An 18,934-nucleotide genomic window follows, 5' to 3' on the forward strand; every position below is an offset into this window, starting at 1 on the left:
GTGTGTGTGTGTGTGTGTGTGTGTCTCGGCCTCTATCCACATCCAAATCCTAATCTGGGGCGTAGCTTTAATAATTACCGACCCAGCCAGTTATGCAGCTCCAGAAAGCCTTGAGGGTATTCCTGAAATCCTGGGCATATGCCTGAAAGCCTGGGTAATATGAGTGGATAACGCTTTAACTGTATTGTACTGATCTATGTAAGTGATGTTTACAACAGCGTACTACTGGACAGATATTAATGACAGCCTTTGTGTCACTCTATCCCAAACAAGAATTAGCCTAGTTTATACCAACACATTCTGGGATTAGCCCCATAAGTACAGATAGGAGGAAGAGCCTGTAGTAGTGTACTACTGTAGAGTAAAGTATTCCTACATTACAACATACTACTGTAGCCTAGCCTTACTGCATACAGTATGCAGCTTTTGCAATGTCTTGAAGACCAGGCTCCGCATTCACAAAGTGTCTAGGTGTGCTGATCAAGGATCAGTTTTGCATTTAGTTTTAGATCATAATTATAAGGACGGGGGTAGAGGTCGACCGATTATGGTTTTTCAAAGCCGATACCGATTATTGGAGGCCCCCCAAAAAAGTCGGTACCGATTAATCGGCTGATTTTTTTTCATTTATTTGTAATAATGACAACTACAACAATACTAAATTAACACTTATTTTAACTTAATATAATTCATGAATAAAATCAATTTAGCCTCAAATAAATAATGAAACATGTTCAATTTGGTTTAAATAATGCAAAAACAAAGTGTTGGAGAAGAAATTAAAAGTGCAATATGTGCCATGTAAAAAAGCTAACATTTAAAAGTTCTTTGCTCAGAACATATGAAAGCTGGTGGTTCCTTTTAACATGAGTCTTCAATATTGTAACGGCGTTCTTTGTTTGTTGAAAGAGAGTCGGACCGAAATGCAGCGTGGTGGTTACTCATGTCTTTAATGAATGAAATGACGATACATGAAAATAACGTAATATACAAAAACAACAAAACGGAACGAAAAACCTAATTACAGCCTATCTGGTGAACACTACACAGAGACAGGAACAATCACCCACGAAATACACAGTGAACCCCGAATACCTAAATACGGTTCCCATTCAGAGACAACGAGAATCACCTGACTCTGATTGAGAACCGCCTCAGGCAGCCAAGCCTATGCAACACCCCTACTCAGCCGCAATCCCAATAACTACAACAACCCAATACGAAATACCACAAAATAAACCCATGTCACACCCTGGCCTGACCAAATATATAACGAAACACAAAACACTATGACCAAGGCGTGACAAATATTCTCAGGTAAGAAAGTTTAGGTTGTAGTTATTATAGGAGTTATAGGACTATTTCTCTCTATACCATTTGTATTTCATATACCTTTGACTATTGGATGTTCTTATAGGCACTTTAGTATTGCCAGTGTAACAGTAGAGCTTTCGTCCCTCTCCTTGCCGCTATCTGGGCTCGAACCAAGAACACATCGACAACAGCCCCCCTCGAAGCAGCGTTACCCATGCAGAGCAAGGGGAACAACCACTCCAAGTCTCAGAGCGAGTGACGTTTGAAACACTATTAGCGTGCACCCCGCTAACTAGCTAGCCATTTCACATCGGTTACACCAGCCTAATCTCGGGAGTTGATAGGCTTGAAGTCATAAACAGCGCAATGCTTGAAGCACAACGAAGAGCTGCTGGCAAAACGCACGAAAGTGCTGTTGAATGAATGCTTACGAGCCTGCTGGTGCCTACCACCGCTCAGTCAGACTTCTCTATCAAATCATAGACTTAGTTATAACATAATAACATATAGAAATACGAGCCGTAAGTCATTAATATGGTCGATTCCGGAAACTATCATCTCGAAAACAAGAAGTTTATTATTTCAGTGAAATACGGAACCGTTCCGTATTTTATCTAATGGGTGGCATCTAAATATTCCTATGCACAACCTTCAATGTTATGTCACAATTACGTACAATTCTGGCAAATTAGGTGGCCCAAACTGTTGGATATACACTGACTCTGCATGCAATGAACGCAAGAGAAGTGACACAATTTCACCTGGTTAATATTGCCTCCTAACCTGGATTTCTTTTAGCTAAATATGCAGGTTTAAAAATCTATACTTCTGTGTATTGATTTTAAGAAAGGCATTGATGTTTATGGTTAGGTACACATTGGAGCAACGATACGCACCGCATCGAACGCAGGACACGCTAGATAAACTAGTAATATCATCAACCATGTGTAGTTAACTAGTGATTATGATTGATTGTTTTTTATAAGATAAGTTTAATGCTAGCTAGCAACTTACCTTGGCTTACTGCATTCGCGTAACAGGCAGGCTCCTCGTGGAGTGCAATGTAATCAGGTGGTTAGAGCGTTGGACTAGTTAACTGTAAGGTTGCAAGATTGAATCCCCCGAGCTGACAAGGTAAAAATATGTTTTTCTGCCCCTGAACGAGGCAGTTAACCCACCGTTCCTGGGCCGTCATTGAAAATAAGAATGTGTTCTTAACTGACTTGCCAAATAAATAAAGATTAAATAAAAGGTGTAAAATTATTTTTTTTATTGGCCAAATCGGTGTCCAAAAATACTGATTTCCGATTGTTTGAAAACTTATTCGGCCATTCCTATTAATCGGTCAACCTCTAGATGGCTCAGGTCTGACTCCTGACTCTCCAGAGGGTAGTGAAGTCTGCACAACGCATCACCGGGGGCAAACTACCTGCCCTCCAGGACACCTACACCACCCGATGTTACAGGAAGGCCATAAAGATCATCAAGGACATCAACCACCCGAGCCACTGCCTGTTCACCCCGCTATCATCCAGAAGGCGAGGTCAGTACAGGTGCATCAAAGCTGGGACCGAGAGACTGAAAAACAGCTTCTATCTCTCTCAAGGCCATCAGACTGTTAAACAGCCACCACTAACATTGAGTGGCCGCTGCACACACACTGACTGACACTGACTCAACTCCAGCCACTTTAATAATGGGAATTGATGGGAATGATGTAAATATATCACTAGCCACTTTAAACAATGCTACCTTATATAATGTTACTTACCCTACGTTAATCATCTCATATGCATACGTATATACTGTACTCTATATCATCGACTGCATCCTTATGTAATACATGTATCACTAACCACTTTAACTATGCCACTTTGTTTACATACTCATCTTATATGTATGTATACACTGTACTTGATACCATCTACTGTATCTTGCCTATGCTGCTCTGTACCATCACTCATTCATATATCCTTATGTACATATTCTTTATCCCCTTACACTGTGTATAAGACAGTAGTTTAGGAATTGTTAGTTAGATTACTTGTTGGTTATTACTGCATTGTCGGAACTAGAAGCACAAGCATTTCGCTACACTCGCAATAACATCTGCTAACCATGTGTATGTGACAAATAACATTTGATTTGATTTGATTTGAAATGGGGGACCTGATCCTAAATCAGAACTCATACTTTGAAACACTTGATAGCCCCTGATTGGCAACATTGTGTAGCTGTGTTGACCCGTCTTCCACCTGAGCATTAGAGTCTGTAGTGATACTAGCTAGGTTATTACGTGTCTCTCTACTCTAGGTGTGTGAAATGCTGCTCTCTCTCTTTGTATGATCAGCCCTCTAATGCGATTATCTTTCTCATTTAAAACTTTAAACCTGTTAGTATTAGCGGATTGACTCTTGGCTCTGGTTCAGTGATACTTTCTCATGTTTAAATGTTGAGTATTTTACACGGACAGGCACATTTCTGTAAGTGAGTATGGTATTTTCCAACATTGCACAAACTAAATACTGGATTTGATTACTGATGAATTAACTCACTGTCAAATTCAGCTTAAACTGCAAACTTGTTTTCACAATCTTAAATCCAAAATTATACAAAGTCTCTATTAACTAGGCCTAAACAACAAATGTATCCAAGCCTTGACAGATATGACACTATGTGACACTATGTGCAAACCACATTTTAATTGCACCACATTACATCTGTACGAATGCTATATTCTAACTGCTTGGCCTGAAACGTGAGTGGGTTCAATAGTTCAACCAGCCTAGGCCTAGAGTTGTCTGATACTTCCTCCATTTATTGCAGGAAACAAGTGAAGTGATAAACCACCCTGGCCATTAGCAAAGAGACTGTCCTAAATGGCACCCTATTCATAGTGCAGTACTTTTTACCAGATCCCTATGGTCAACGAGATCATTATGTAGGAAATGGTGTGCGATTTGGGAAAGCGATCAGATACCTCTTGATCAAATCAGTGCTACACACCCTTTACTCCCTTCCTGCACATTAATAACCCCTTCAGCCTCTGGTTTATCAGCTGTTTACTTCAGACACACACACAAACAGACTTTGTGTAATTCGGCAATGTCATAATATGATCAAAACTGAGTATGATCCATAACATATGCTGCCTGCTGCCCTATCTAAGACCTATTTAAAGTCCTAAACCCACAATTGTAATTCCTGTCAGTCAGTTAGCATCTCCAAATGGGGCTTATCTTCACCATCATAAGTCAACATCGAGATCAGGATTTCCTCTCCGTTCGTGACACTCCTCCCCTCATGTCCCATGTCGAGCTCAGTTTAAATACCAGGGCAATTACACAGGAAAGTCAGCCTGAGCAACCACAAATAAATTTAGTCATTCCCAAATTAAACTACATTCACAATTATCCTTAACATCTATATGCGGGAGTACAGGCTTTATTTGAAACATTTAAGTAGGAAATTGTATGAATTTTGACCATTATATAGTAGGATGCCTTGTCCTCTCGTAGAGGTCAACCAATTATGATTTTTCAACGCCGATACCGATTAATGGAGGAACAAAAAAAGCAGATACAGATTAATCGGCCGATTATTATATATATATATTTGTAATAATGACAATTACAACAATACTGAATGTGCCATGTAAAAAATGCTGACGTTTAAGTTCCTTCCTTTTAACATGAGTCTTCAATATCGCCAGGTAAGAAGTTTTAGGTTGTAGTTATTTTAGGACTATTTCTCTCTATACCATTTGTATTTCATATACCTTTGACTATTGGACATTCTAATAGGTACTTTAGTATTGCCAGCCTAATCTCGGGAGTTGATAGGCTTGAAGTCATAAACAGCGCAATGCTTGAAGCATTGAGAAGAGCTGCTGGCAAACGCACAAAAGTGCTGTTTGAATGAATGCTTACGAACCTGCTGCTGCCTACCACCACTCAGTCAGACTGCTCTATCAAATCATAGACTTAATTATAGTACAATAACACACAGAAATACGAGCCGTGGGTCATTAATATGGTCAAATCCAGAAACTATCATTTCGAAAAGAAAACGTTTATTCTTTCAGTGAAATACGGAACCGTTCCGTATTTTATTGAACGGATGGCATCCATAAGTCTAAATATGGCTGTTACATTGCACAACCGTCAATGTTATGTTATAATTATGTAAAATTCTGGCAAATTAGTTTGCAACGAGCCAGGCGGCCCAGACTGTTCCATATACCCTGACTCTGTTGCACAGAATGCAAGAGAAGTGACACAATTTCCCTAGTTAATATTGCCTGCTAACATGAATTTCTTTTAACTAAATATGCAGCTTTAAAAATACTTCTGTGTATTGGTTTTAAGAAAGGAATTGATGTTTATGGTTAGGTACATTCGTGCAACAATTGTGCTTTTCTCGCAAATGCGCTTTTGTTAAATCATCCCCCGTTTGGCGAAGTAGGCTGTGATTCAATGATAAATTAACAGGCACCGCATCGATTGTATGCAACGCAGGACAAGCTAGATAAACTCGTAATATCATCAACCATGTGTAGTTAACTAGTGATTATGTTAAGATTGATTGTTTTTTATAAGATACGTTTAATGCTAGCAAGCACCTTACCGTGGCTCCTTGCTGCACTCGCATAACAGGTAGTCAGCCTGCCACGCAGTCTCCTCATGGGGTGCAATGTAATCGGCCATAATCGGTGTCCAAAAATGCGGATTACCGAATGTTATGAAAACTTGAAATCGGCCCCAATTAATCTGCCATTCTGATTAATCGGTGGACCTCCAGTCTCTAGGGCCAGTTGTTTTGGCTGGGTTTGGCTGTTTTACTAAAAAACAAATTGACCGGTATTTCCAGCATTATCCACTAGGTTTGCTGCAAGTAGGAAAATACCCTTGAAATGTTCTTTAATTGACACAAGCGGTCTCCAATGAATGAATCAATCAATCAATCAATGTCTAGTGGTGCGTGAGTGTTTGGTAGAGGGATCCCCTATGCCAGGGAAGGCGTAGCTCTACGAATCTTAATTGCACAAAACCTATTATTTGGCAGGGAATACTATTTGTAGATCAGTTATTCGACACCTCACTTTGCTCAAGCAGATCCTCTCCAACAAAGAGTTGCAGTTAAACATGGGTCAATAAGGGGTGAGTAATTGAAACCAACCATTGAAGTACATTGTTGCGAATTCGGGAGGTAGCCCCAACCAGGACTCAAACCCAGGTCTAGTGACTGTCAAACCAACACCTTAACCATTACGCCAAGAGTATGAAAAAAAACACATAAACCAACTGGCCCTACTCATGGCTAACAGAACTTATTTTCCCAGTGTTATTTATTTAGTTATTTAACCTTCAGTTAACTAGGCAAGTGAGTTAAGAACACATTCTTATTTACAATGACAATCTACCCTGGCCAAAGCCTAACCCGGACGATACTGGGACAATTGTGCGCCGCCCTACAGGACTCAATCACGACCAGTTGTGATACAGCCTGGAATCCAACCAGGGTCTGTAGTGACGCCTCTAGCACTGAGCACGGTGCATTACACCGCTGCTCCACTCAGGAGCCCAAGTTATGAAGATGAGACGTTAATGAAGCAATGCAGACTAAATTGAAGTATCTTGAGCTTTGTTTGTGTGTTCTACAGTCTTGTAAAAAGACTACATCAGATCATATTCAAACTGTCACTGTAACTTTCATCAAGGTTTTAAATGGTCTTTAATTGGTTTCTCTCTTTTTATTGTCAGTATCTTTTTTTTGTAGCGTTATGATTTCCGTAACATCTGATTGTGCATGTGATGGATATCGATGTATAATATCTTAACTTTAGAAGCTTGTGCTTTCACCACATTGTGTGTGCTTGTTCTAAGATTAATTCTATATGAATCCTTTGCAGAAGCAATTGTTGATATCTTTGAAATGATATGTTCTAGCAAGGATTCTCTTGGAAAAGTTAGGCTGAAATGCATTTCTGATGCATGGCAGTAGTATTGTTTGCGTAGAAAGATGAGAAATTTGTTGAAAAACAATCTGTGACTAGTCCTGGAATGTCTTATAAAATCCTCAGCAATCTACAATCTACATCATACATTTTTGCAAATGTATTACAAATAAAAACAGAAATACCTTACATAAGTGTTCAGACCCTTTGCTAGGAGACTTGAAATTGAGCTCAGGTGCATCCTCTTTCCATTGATCATCCTTGAACTGTTTCTACAACTTGGCGTCCAACTGTGGTAAATTCAATTGATTGGACATGATTTGGAAAGGCACATACCTGTCTATATAAGGTCCCACCGTTGACAGTGCATGTCAGTGCAATAACCAAGCCATGAGGTCGAAGGAATTGTCCGTAGAGCTAAGAGACAGGATTGTGTCAAGGCATAGATCTGGGGAAGTGTACCAAAATATTTCTGCAGCATTGAAGGTCCCAAAGAACACAGTGGCCTTCATTGTTCTTAAATGGAAGAAGTTTGAGGCCACCAAGACTCTTCCTCGAGCTGGTCGCCCAAACAAACTGAGCAATCGGGGAAGAAGGGACTTGGTCAGGGAGGTGACCAAGAACCCGATGGTCACAGAGCTCCAGAGTTCCTCTGTGGAGATGGGAGAACCTTCCAGAAAGACAACCATCTCTGCAGCACTCCACCAATCAGGCCTTTATGGTAGAGTGGCCCAATGGAAGATCCTCAGTAAAAGACACAGGACAGCCTGCTTGGACTTTGCCAAAAAGCACCTAAAGAGTCTCAGGGCATGAGAAACAAGATTCTCTGGTCTGATGAAACTAAGATTGAACGCTTTGGCCTGTATGCCAAGCATCATGTCTGGAGGAAACCTGGCACCATCTCTACTGTGAAGCATGATGGTGGCAGCATCATGCTGTAGGGATGTTTTTCAGTGACAGGGACTGGGAGACTAGTCAGGATCGAGGCAAAGATGAACGGAGCAAAGTACAGAGAGGTCCTTGATGAAAATCTGTTCCAGAGCACTCAGGACCTCAGACTTGGACGAAGGTTCACCTTCCAACCTGACAATGAACTTAACCACACATCCAAGACAGCATAGGAGTGGTTTCTCTTCCAAACAATACAGAGAGAAAGAAAATAGACAAATTCTAGAAAAGTAAAACATGTAATAATACAAATTATTGATACACAATGAGTAACGATAACTTGGCTATATACAAACGGTACCAGTATCAAGTCGATGTGCAGGGGTACAAGGTAACTGAGATAGATATGTACATATAACTACGAATAAAGTGACAGATAGTAAACAGTAGTAGAAGTGTATGTGATGAGTCACAAAAAGTGACAAAATTGTGAACGTTTAGGTAGGTATTTGGTTAACTATTTAACTAAACTATTTAGCAGTCTTATGACGTGGGGGTAGAAGCTGTTCAGGGTCCTGTTGGTTCCAGATTGGGTGCATCGGTAGCACTTGCCATGCGGTAGCAGAGAGTACAGTCTATGACTTGGGTGGCTGGAGTCATTGACCATTTTTCGGGCCTTCCTCTGACACCGCCTGGTATAGAGGTCCTGGATGGCAGAGAGCTCGGCCTCGGTGATGTACTGGGCCGTCCGCACTACCCCCTGTAGCACCTTGCGGTCGGATACCAAGCAGTTAACATACCAAGCGATAATGCAGCCAGTCAAGATGCTCTCAATGGTGCAGCTCTATAAACTTTTGAGGATCTGAAGTCCCATGCCAAATCTTTTCAGCCTCCTGAGGGGGAAGAGGTGTTGTTGTGCCCTCTTCACGACGATGTTGGTGTGTTCGGACCATGATAGATCCTTAGTGATGTGGACACTGAGGAACTTGAAGTTCTCCGCCCCATAGATGTGAATGGAGGTTTCCTCGGCCCTCTGTTTCCTGTAGTCCACGATCAGCTATTTTGTTTGTCCATTCTGTGACCTGAAGTTGGGATTTTGCATGCAAATGTAACATCATAACGCTGGAATCACCCACCAGTAATTCTCTTATGCAATGGAATTGGCATTTGATATCAAATAAAAACCACGACAGCAGAAGCTAGCCCACAACAATGGCCCATTTGATTTCCTCTTTCCCTATCAACAACAACATTGTGTTTTGTTATGCGTACAGTGTGTGAGTTAGATGGCGTTAGAGATCGTTCAAGATCCTGGCAATAAAGCAACACTTTGTTACTTCTGCTGCTGATTCTTGAATATTTATCATTTTTACTCTTTCAAAACTAAATTAATTATCTTCTTTATGGATAACATATGTAGACTAGCTGCTCAGTAACCTAAAAAATAATCTAAACCATATGCAGACCAGACCAGACCAGACCTGGCATTACACAGAACTGTACTCTCATTCTATGTAGCCTAGTGGGTGAAATGGAAAATGAATGTAGCCAAATCACAACCACTTGTTATTTTACTAGATAGCTTACAAATACTAGTGTCCAATTAATAAAGTAGGTATGGGGGTAAAAAAAAATGTATTGTATATCGATACTATGACTCCAAGTATTGGTTTGTTAAAAATGATTAATTTCTTGCTAGGTAGTTACCGTTAGCTTGCGTAACTCAGGCTGTCCCTGCACCAAAACTCTGGTAGTTCTCATCCTATAGCTTGTTCTCAATATTATTTAAAAGTGTTTTAAATGGTGTGCCAACATGTTTTGAGTACTTTTATCTCCAAAACAAATGTTCTCATGGCTCTCACTTGTTCCACTGCAGGAGACATATAGTGAGCAAAACGTTTGGGACATCAAATCACTATATATCACATACAGAATCAGAACCTAAGTATCGTGATAACATCATATTGTGAGGTCCGTGGCAATTCCCACCCTATAATAAAGCAGGGTGTTTTATTTTAGAGTAAAGTGTTCTTCTGGTAAGGGCATGACTTATTTGTAATGAAATAAATAAAAGGCATTTTTAGATCATCTCGGAGAAGAGAAGAAGGCATCTGCCCTGACTGGTGGCTAGTGGCTACTATACCGTGGTTGGCACCCTATTCCCTATATAGTGCACTACTTTTGATGAGAACCCAATGGGACCTGGTTAAAAGTAGTGCACTACACAGGGAATATGGTGCCATTTGGGATGCAGCCCAGAAGGTTGGAGGAGGATGATGACAGTTTCCAGGTTGACAGTTTGGTGTCAGATCCTTATTCATGGCCTCAGTAGGAGGGAGGAAGAGATGGAGAGAGGAGAGAGCGAGATGAATTGAATTGAGAGAGAGAGGCAGATATAAGAGAGAGAGAGACCTAGATTAGGGATGGGAGGATACAGATGAAGAGCCCTATTCAGGAAATTAAGGTTAGGTCTATAGCTACTTTAAATTACAAAACATAACAAAAACAAGCAACAACAGTGCAGTCTAGATTGATGGTATCCAACAGATAGCTTAAGCAGAAAGGATAGTGGACTGTAGGCCTATATAAAGAATGTGTTAAGCTGTTTCTACTTGATATTTGATATTTGCCTATCCAAAGGCCACAAAACAAAATGTTTCATTGCCCATGGTGAGGCTTTTTGTCAGAGTTATTGACCTCACAACAAGCCAGATTCCAGTAACTTCCATGACAGCTTTGTGGTGCTGAAATGTGAAGCAGCACACCCGATGCAATGGGGAGGTGGAAAGCACGTGGTGCAAAAACTTGGCTAATTCAAGTAATTAATTTACTAATTAACAGTCTTCATTTTAATTCAAATTAACTAACAACAAGAGGGCTTTGTGTTGGAGCATATTTCTGGCTATTTAAGAAATAAGACAGATGAAATTATAGGCCATCTATAGATTCGTCGGCCAATTCCTCCAATAGTGTCTCCACTCCTTAAATACCTCTTTGTCCGTGAAGGGCTTGGTCTGTTAAAACCAGTGCGCAAATTGAGGTAGGCCTATGTGAGCGTATGCCATAGCCTACTATTTGTTAAAGAAAATGGAAAAAAGCTTAACATCCCATCATGCCTAGGGTCATGTATAAAAATGCCCAGTTGCCCCTATTATTTTGGCTACCATGGTCAGAAGAGATCCCCCCCCCCAGCAGTCAAGCTACTGGGGTGTGTAACTGTGATGGACAGTCAGTGCCTCTTAACATTGTTTAAAACAATGACGGGGATAGCTTGGTAAAATCAGTTTCAGATCATAGGGCCTCTATAGTTAGTTCGGAATTGCGAATTTGGTTCTTAAATATGGGTGACTTAGCTGTTGTCTGTTTCTTGTTGAGTAGTTACGGAATTCATATGTGGCTGTAAAATTGTTTTTGAAGATGAGGGTAATAAGTGATTTAAAGTGCCGTAAAGAAATTGAGCAAATTGAAAATAATACATTTTATAAATATTCAGGAGTCCTAATTTTTGAAAAAGTGATGCTGAATGGTCTCTAAAACCGGCAGATGATTTTATTCTTACCGAGTGTTTCTGCATGCGATAGATTGATAGTAGTTTGGTATGGTGTGTGCTGGCCGATATAATGTGTGAATGGGAAGATCATTGTGTGATAGAGACTTGAAAGCAGTGATTCTGTTTATGGGATATGGAATTTTGCCAAGTATCCCCGAATTTTGGCGAACTTAGAGGTTATTGTCTTTTTGTGTCGTTTCTATGACAATTCATAATCAATCAGAACACCAAGCAAGCGGGTTGTACAGGCCTGATCAATATGGATCCCAATATAATCTGTAATGTATTTTCTAGTCTTTGGACCAAAATAATAATTTGATTCTGTGACAATTTGTTCATTTAAACTGCACAACCCAATTGTGTGGGTGGTGCTTGAGACAGCGTTTTCAAAAAAAAAAAAAAAAAAAATTTCTTGTGGAATCGACCTTGAAACACTTGTAGATTCTACAGTGCCTTCGGAAAGTATTCAGACCCCTTGACTTGTTCCACATTACAACCTTATTCTAAAATGGATTAAATAAAACAATTTCATCACACACAATACCCAATTTTGACAAAGTGAAAACGGATTTTGAGAAATGATTGCACATTTAAATGAAATAAAAAACACAAATACCTTATTTAAGTAAGTATTCGAAACCTTTTCTATGAGACTCGAAATTGAGCTCAGATGCATCCTGTTACCATTTATCATCCGTGACATGTTTTTACAACTTGATTGGAGTACACCTGTGGTAAATTAAATTGATTGGCCATGATTTTGAAAGGTACACAAGTGTCTATATAAGGACCCACCATTGACAGTGCATGTCAGAGCAAAAACCAAGCCATGAGGTCAAATGAATTGTCCGTAGAGCTCCGAGACAGGATTGTGTCGAGGGACAGATCTGGGGAAGGATACCAAAACATGTCTGCAGCATTGAAGGTCCCCAAGAACACATTGGCCTCCATCATTCTTAAATGGAAGAAGTTTGGAAGCACCAAGACTCTTCCTAGAGCTGGCCGCCAGTACAAACTGAGCAATCGGGGTAGAAGGGCTTGGGGAGGTGACCAAGAACCCGATGGTCACTCAGACAGAACTCCAGAGTTCCTCTGTGGAGATGGGAGAACCTTCCAGAAGAACAACCATCTATGCAGCACTCCACCAATCTGGCCTTTATGGTAGAGTGGCCAGACGGAGCCCCTCCTCAGTAAAAGGCACATGAAAAGCCTGCATGGAGTTTGCCAAAAAGCACCTAAAGACTCATGAGAAACAAGATTCTCTGGTCTGATGAAACCAAGATTGAACTCTTTGACCTCGTTGGCGTCACGTCTGGAGGAAACCTGGCACCATCCCTACATTGACGCATAGTGGTGTCAGCATCAGGCTGTGGGGATGTTTTTCAGCGGCAGGATCTGGGAGACTAGTCAGGATCAAGGCAAAGATGAACGGAGCAAAGTACAGAGAGGTCCTTTAATTAAAACCTTCTCCAGAGCGCTCAGGACCTTAGACTGGGGTGAAGGTTCACCTTTCAACAGGACAAACATGCTTTAACAAAGTACTGAGTAAAGAGTCTGAATATTTATGTAAAGTTTCCTGGCCGTGGACCCAAAATATCAATGTTTTGTTCCCCGAGCCACTTAGGTATCACTTTTGCTTAATGGCACTTTTGCTTAATGGCAAAATTATGAGTGAGCCCACTCCCTTGGCTGAGAAGCAACCCCACACATTAATGGTCTCAGGATGCTTTACTGTTGGCATGACACAGGACTGATGGTAGCGCTCACCTTTTCTTTTCCGGATGCCCCAAACAATCGGAAAGGGGATTCATCAGAGAAAATGACTTTACCCCAGTCCTCAGCAGTCCAATCCCTGTACCTTTTGCAGAATATCAGTCTGTCCCTGATGTTTTTCCTGGAGAGAAGTGGCTCCTTTGCTGCCCTTCTTGACACCAGGCCATCCTCCAAAAGTCTTCGCCTCACTGTGCGTGCAGATGCACTCACACCTACCTGCTGCCATTCCTGAGCAAGCTCTGTACTGGTGGTGCCCCGATCCCGCAGCTGAATCAACTTTAGGAGACGGTCCTGGCGCTTGCTGGACTTTCTAGGGCACCCTGAAGCCTTCTTCACAACAATTGAACCGCTCTCCTTGAAGTTCTTGATGATCCGATACATGGTTGATTTAGGTGCAATCTTACTGGCAGCAATATCCTTGCCTGTGAAGCCCTTTTTGTGCAAAGCAATGTTGACGGCACGTGTTATCTTGCAGGTAACCATATTTGACAGAGGAAGAACAATGATTCCAAGCACCACCCTCCTTTTGAAGCTTCCAGTCTGTTATTCAAACTCAATCAGCATGACAGAGTGATCTCCAGCCTTGTCCACATCAACATTCACACCTGTGTTAACAAGAGAATCACTGACATGATGTCAGCTGGTCCTTTTGTGACAGGGTTGAAATGCAGTGGAAATGTTTTTTGGGGGATTCAATTAATTTGCATGGCAAAGAGCGACTTTGCAATTAATTGCAATTCATCTGATCCCTCTTCATAACATTCTGGAGTATATAAAAATTGCCATCATACAAACTGAGGCAGCAGACTTTGTGATTTGTATTTGTATCATTCTCAAAACTTTTGGCCACGACTGTAGCCCTATTCACTTTCTGTAAAAGAGAACATGTTTAAACCCAGGCAGTGTTTAGGGATGTGAGCATCTCTTGTTGGGGTAAAGCCACCGAAGAGTAACCAGGAGTTAAAGTTGACATTGTTCTGCACCTGGCCTCTGTCTGGGGTGTAAAGGAAACTTTTGATAACAAGCTACAATTCATGATGTCTCCGATGTAATTATATGCAAACAGTGAAAGTTTCATTGCAAACAAGACTGGTTTGGTGGAGGAGAAATCTGGTATGATGAACGCATATGGCATATCGCTCTGTCCATTCTTCCCTGAAACTTATATTTCTATAAGTCTATATTTTGGGACTATTTTCTCCTGCAAGCAAGCTGATTGTTTTGAGCTAATAAAAAGTAGGGTAGGCTACCATCAACAGTACTATCAGCGTACAGAGAAATAGACAGGAAATAGACTATTTTACTAGAGACATTGGTTATTTTTATCTAAATTATGATATTGAATTGTAACTTAGCAGATGTGTTAAAAATGGAGTTAGGCTAGGTAGGCTAGTTGAGAACAAGTTCTCATTTGCAACTGCGACCTGGCCAAGATAAAGCAAAGCAGTTCGACACATACAACAACACAGTTACACATGGAGTAAACAAACATACAATCAATAATACAGTAGAAAAATATATATAGGATAGGATAAGAGAGGTAAGGCAATAAATAGGCCATGGTGGGAAAGTAATTACAATATAGCAATTAAACACTGGAATGGTAGGATGTGCAGAAGAAGTAGTAGAGATACTGGGGTGCAAAGGAGCAAGATAAATAAATAAATAAATAAATAAATAAATAAATAAATAAATACAGTATGGGGATGAGGTAGATTGGATGGGCTATTTACAGATGAACTATGTACAGGTGCAGTGATCTGTCAGCTGCTCTGACAGCTTGTGCTTAAAGCTAGTGAGGGAGATATAAGTCTCCAGCTTCAGAGATTTTTGCAGTTCGTTCCAGTCATTGGCAGCAGAGAACTGGAAGGAGAGGCGGCCAAAGGAAGAATTGGGTTTGGGGGTGAGAAGTGAGATATACCTGCTGGAGCACGTGCTACAGGCGGGTGCTGCTATGGTGACAAGTGAGCTGAGATAAGGCTGGGCTTTACCTAGCAGAGACTTGTAGATGACCTGGAGCCAGTGGGTTTGGCGATGAGTATGAAGCGTGAGCTAGCCAACGAGATCATACAGGTCGCAGTGGTGGGTAGTATATGGGGCTTTGGTGACAAAACGGATGGCACTGTGATAGACTGCATCCAATTTGTTGAGTAGAGTGTTATAGCCTATTTTGTAAATGACATCGCCAAAGTCGAGGATAGGTAGGATGGTCAGTTTTATAAGGGTATGTTTGGCAGCATGAGTGAAGGATGCTTTGTTTGCGAAATAGGAAGCTGATTCTAGATTTAATTTTGGATTGGAGATGTTTAATGTGAGTCTGGAAGGAGAGTTTACAGTCTAGCCAGACACCTAGGTATTTGTGTCCTAGGTAAAATAGTGTCGGTCTACGAATTGGGCTGCTATTATAGTGTTTCACAGTATTTAGTTACCCACCAGTGTTGTGATTGGCTGTAAAATCTGCCTATTGATTTCTGCCGAAAGAGCGACATCGGTTGTCAAAATGGGAAAGCGGTTCCACTTTGTGGCTGTGGTATATATCTCTCTGTAAATTCCTGGTTGCTAAATTTCAGTTTATGTGAGAAAACAAACACTGAATTGTGTGGGGAATCATTGTACCATCTAAATTGTGGTGAAATATATTTTCAGTAACAAAAAATATTGTTTTTACAGCTGTTTGAAGCAGGTGGACCAAAACTGAAAGTAAAAGGCTCAACTCGCGCTTGACAACAGATGCCGCTCCGCTGGGAGAAATCAATAGGCCAATATCACAACACTGGTGGGTTAGTACTAATGTGAAACACTATCATTACACTATTACCAGAGATATATTATAGACATTTTCTGAAATTACAATGCAAAAATTCAGAAAAATACTACGTCCTTTAAGGTAGGCTTGATTGAGCTATCCTGTTTACAATGGAACTAATAGAATATTTGCAAAAGGGCAAACCCCAGCCATCTGGCAGGGTAAAGAAAACTGTAAAACTATTTGAAAGAGGTCTAGCAGAGACCCAGAGGAGGACATCCCATCTGCTCCCTGCCTCAAATATTCCTTCAGAGGAGCCACATATCTGTATTCGTCCAAACATCATTGGAAACCTGACCAGACCACTGGGGGAGGGGCCAAAAACATTCGCTAACAGCCTCCTTATTGTTTGGCTTTGTGACATCATCGTCCAACGGACCCCGCTCGGCGCTTCCTGAGGATGTGCGTCGATGACTTGAGGGAACAGTGCCAGTGTCGCAAGTGTTTTCCAATCAGCTTCCTCTACAGGACAAGCCTGTAAGTTTCACTGAGACGCTGTTGTGAAGGCTGAGAAGGAGTGCTTCTCAAATGGCACCCAATTCCCTATATAGTGCACTACTTTTGACCAGGGCCATGGACCTGAGCCCAAATAGAACAAATGGTCAAACACAGGGCCATATTTCATCCACACCGTTACCCCAGCCCAGAATAATGTGGGGCTCCCTCCACTATAACTCAAAGATGGCCGGGTGGTGTGGTAGTGTGACAGGGAAACTATCCAGTCCCCTCTGTCCCGAGCCCAGCCCACTGTGTCCGCTATCTCTGTTTCAATCCTCTCTTTGCCTGTCTGTCTCCGTCTGTCTGTTTCTCAGCCTTGTATTAAACAACGGAGGGTGAGGGACACTGGCTGGAAAATGTGTACTACCTCCATCAAATCAAATCAAACTTTATTTATCACATGCGCCGAATACAACAAGTGTAGACCTTGCAGTGAAATGCTTACTTACAAGCCCTTAACCAACAGTGGAGTTCAAGAAGAGTTAAGAAATGTTTTACAAAATAAACTGAAGTAAAAAATAATAAAAGTTAACATTGTAACAAGGCTATATACAGGGGGTACAGGTACCGAGTCAGTGTGCAGGGGTACAGGTTAGAGGTGAAGTGCCTATGCATAGATAATAAACAGCGAGTAGCAGCAGTGTACAAAACAAATGGAGTGGGGGGTGGGGGGGGCTCAATGTAATAGTCCAATGACCATTTGATTAATTGTTCAGCAGTCTTATGGCTTGGGGTAGAAGATGTTAAGGAACCTTTTGGTCCAAGACTTGGCGCACCAGTACTGCTTGCCGTGCGGTAGCAGAGAAAACAGTCTATGACCTGGGTGACCGGAGTCTCTGCCAATTCTATGGTCTTTCCTCTGACACTGACACTTCCTGGATTGCAGGAATCTTGGCCCCGGTGATGTACTGGGCACTAAACTCTGTAGCGTCTTATGGTCATATGCCAAGCAGTTGCCATACCTGGTGGTGATGCAAATGGTCAGGATGCTCTCGATGGTGCAGCTGTATAACTTTTTGAGGATCTGGGGACCCATGCCAAATCTTTCCAGTCTCCTGAAGGGGAAAAGATTGTGTTGTGCCCTCTTGGTGTGTCTGGACAATGATAGCTCGTTGGTGATGTAGACACCAAGGAACTTAAAACTCTCGACCCGCTCCACTACAGCCCTGTTGATGTTAATGGGGGCCTGTCTGGCCCGCCTTTTCCTGTAGTCCACGATCAGCTCCTTTGTCTTTCTCACATTTTCACCACACTGCCAGTTCTCTGACCTCCTCCCTATAGGCTGTGTCATCGTTGTCAGTGATCAGGTCTACCACTTGTGTCGTCAGCAAACTTAATGGTGGTGTTGGAGTCGTGTTTGGCCACGTAGTAGTGGGCGTACAGGAGGGGACTAAGTACACACCCCTGAGGGGCCCCAGTGTTGGAAATGTGTTTGTTGCCTAACCTTACCACCTGGGGGCAGCCCCTCAGGATGTCCAGGATCCAGTTGCAGAGGGAGGTGTTTCGTCCCAGGATCATTAGCTTAGTGATAAGCGTTGTGGGCACTAGGATGTTGAATGCTGCACTGTAGTCAATGAACCCCATTCTCACAAAGGTGTTCCTTTTGTCCAGGTTGGAAAGGGCAGTGTGGAGTGGGATTGATATTGCATCATCTGTGGATCTGTTGGGGAGGTAAGTGAACTGGAGTGGGTCTACGGTATCTGGGAGGGTGCTGTTCATATGAGCCATGACAGAGCCTTTCAAAGAACTTCATGGCTACTGACGTGAGTGCTACGGGGCAGGTTACCTTTGCTTCCTTGGGCACAGGGACTATGGTGGTCTGCTTGAAACATGTAGGTATTACAGACTAAGTCAGTGGAGACACTTGCCAGTTGGTCCGCGCATGCTTTGATTACGCATCCTGGTAATCCATCTGGCCCCGCGGCTTTGTCAATGTTTAGTTTAGCCTCTTTGGGCTAGGGAGCGGTATTTTGACGTATTTTGACAGATGAAAAGCGTGTCCAAAGTAAACTGCCTGCTACTCAGGACCAGAAGCTAGGATATGCATATAATTGGTAGATTTGGATAGAAAACACTCTAAAGTTAAAAATATAAAAAAATCAGCATAATACTGATTTCAATGGCTGGCACTTTTATTATAGGGAGAAAT

At 41.7% G+C, this 18,934-nt stretch overlaps 1 protein-coding gene across 2 annotated transcripts in view; it reads right to left on the reverse strand.

Moving 5' to 3' along the window:
• LOC118374773 (uncharacterized) overlaps nucleotides 1-18,934 on the reverse strand; it is a 43,082-nt gene that overhangs the window by 15,198 nt on the left and 8,950 nt on the right. The gene's annotated exons all lie outside the window — the stretch shown is intronic.

This window comes from Oncorhynchus keta, chromosome 4 (genome assembly GCF_023373465.1).
Source record: "Oncorhynchus keta strain PuntledgeMale-10-30-2019 chromosome 4, Oket_V2, whole genome shotgun sequence".
Taxonomy (NCBI): Eukaryota; Metazoa; Chordata; class Actinopteri; order Salmoniformes; family Salmonidae; genus Oncorhynchus; species Oncorhynchus keta.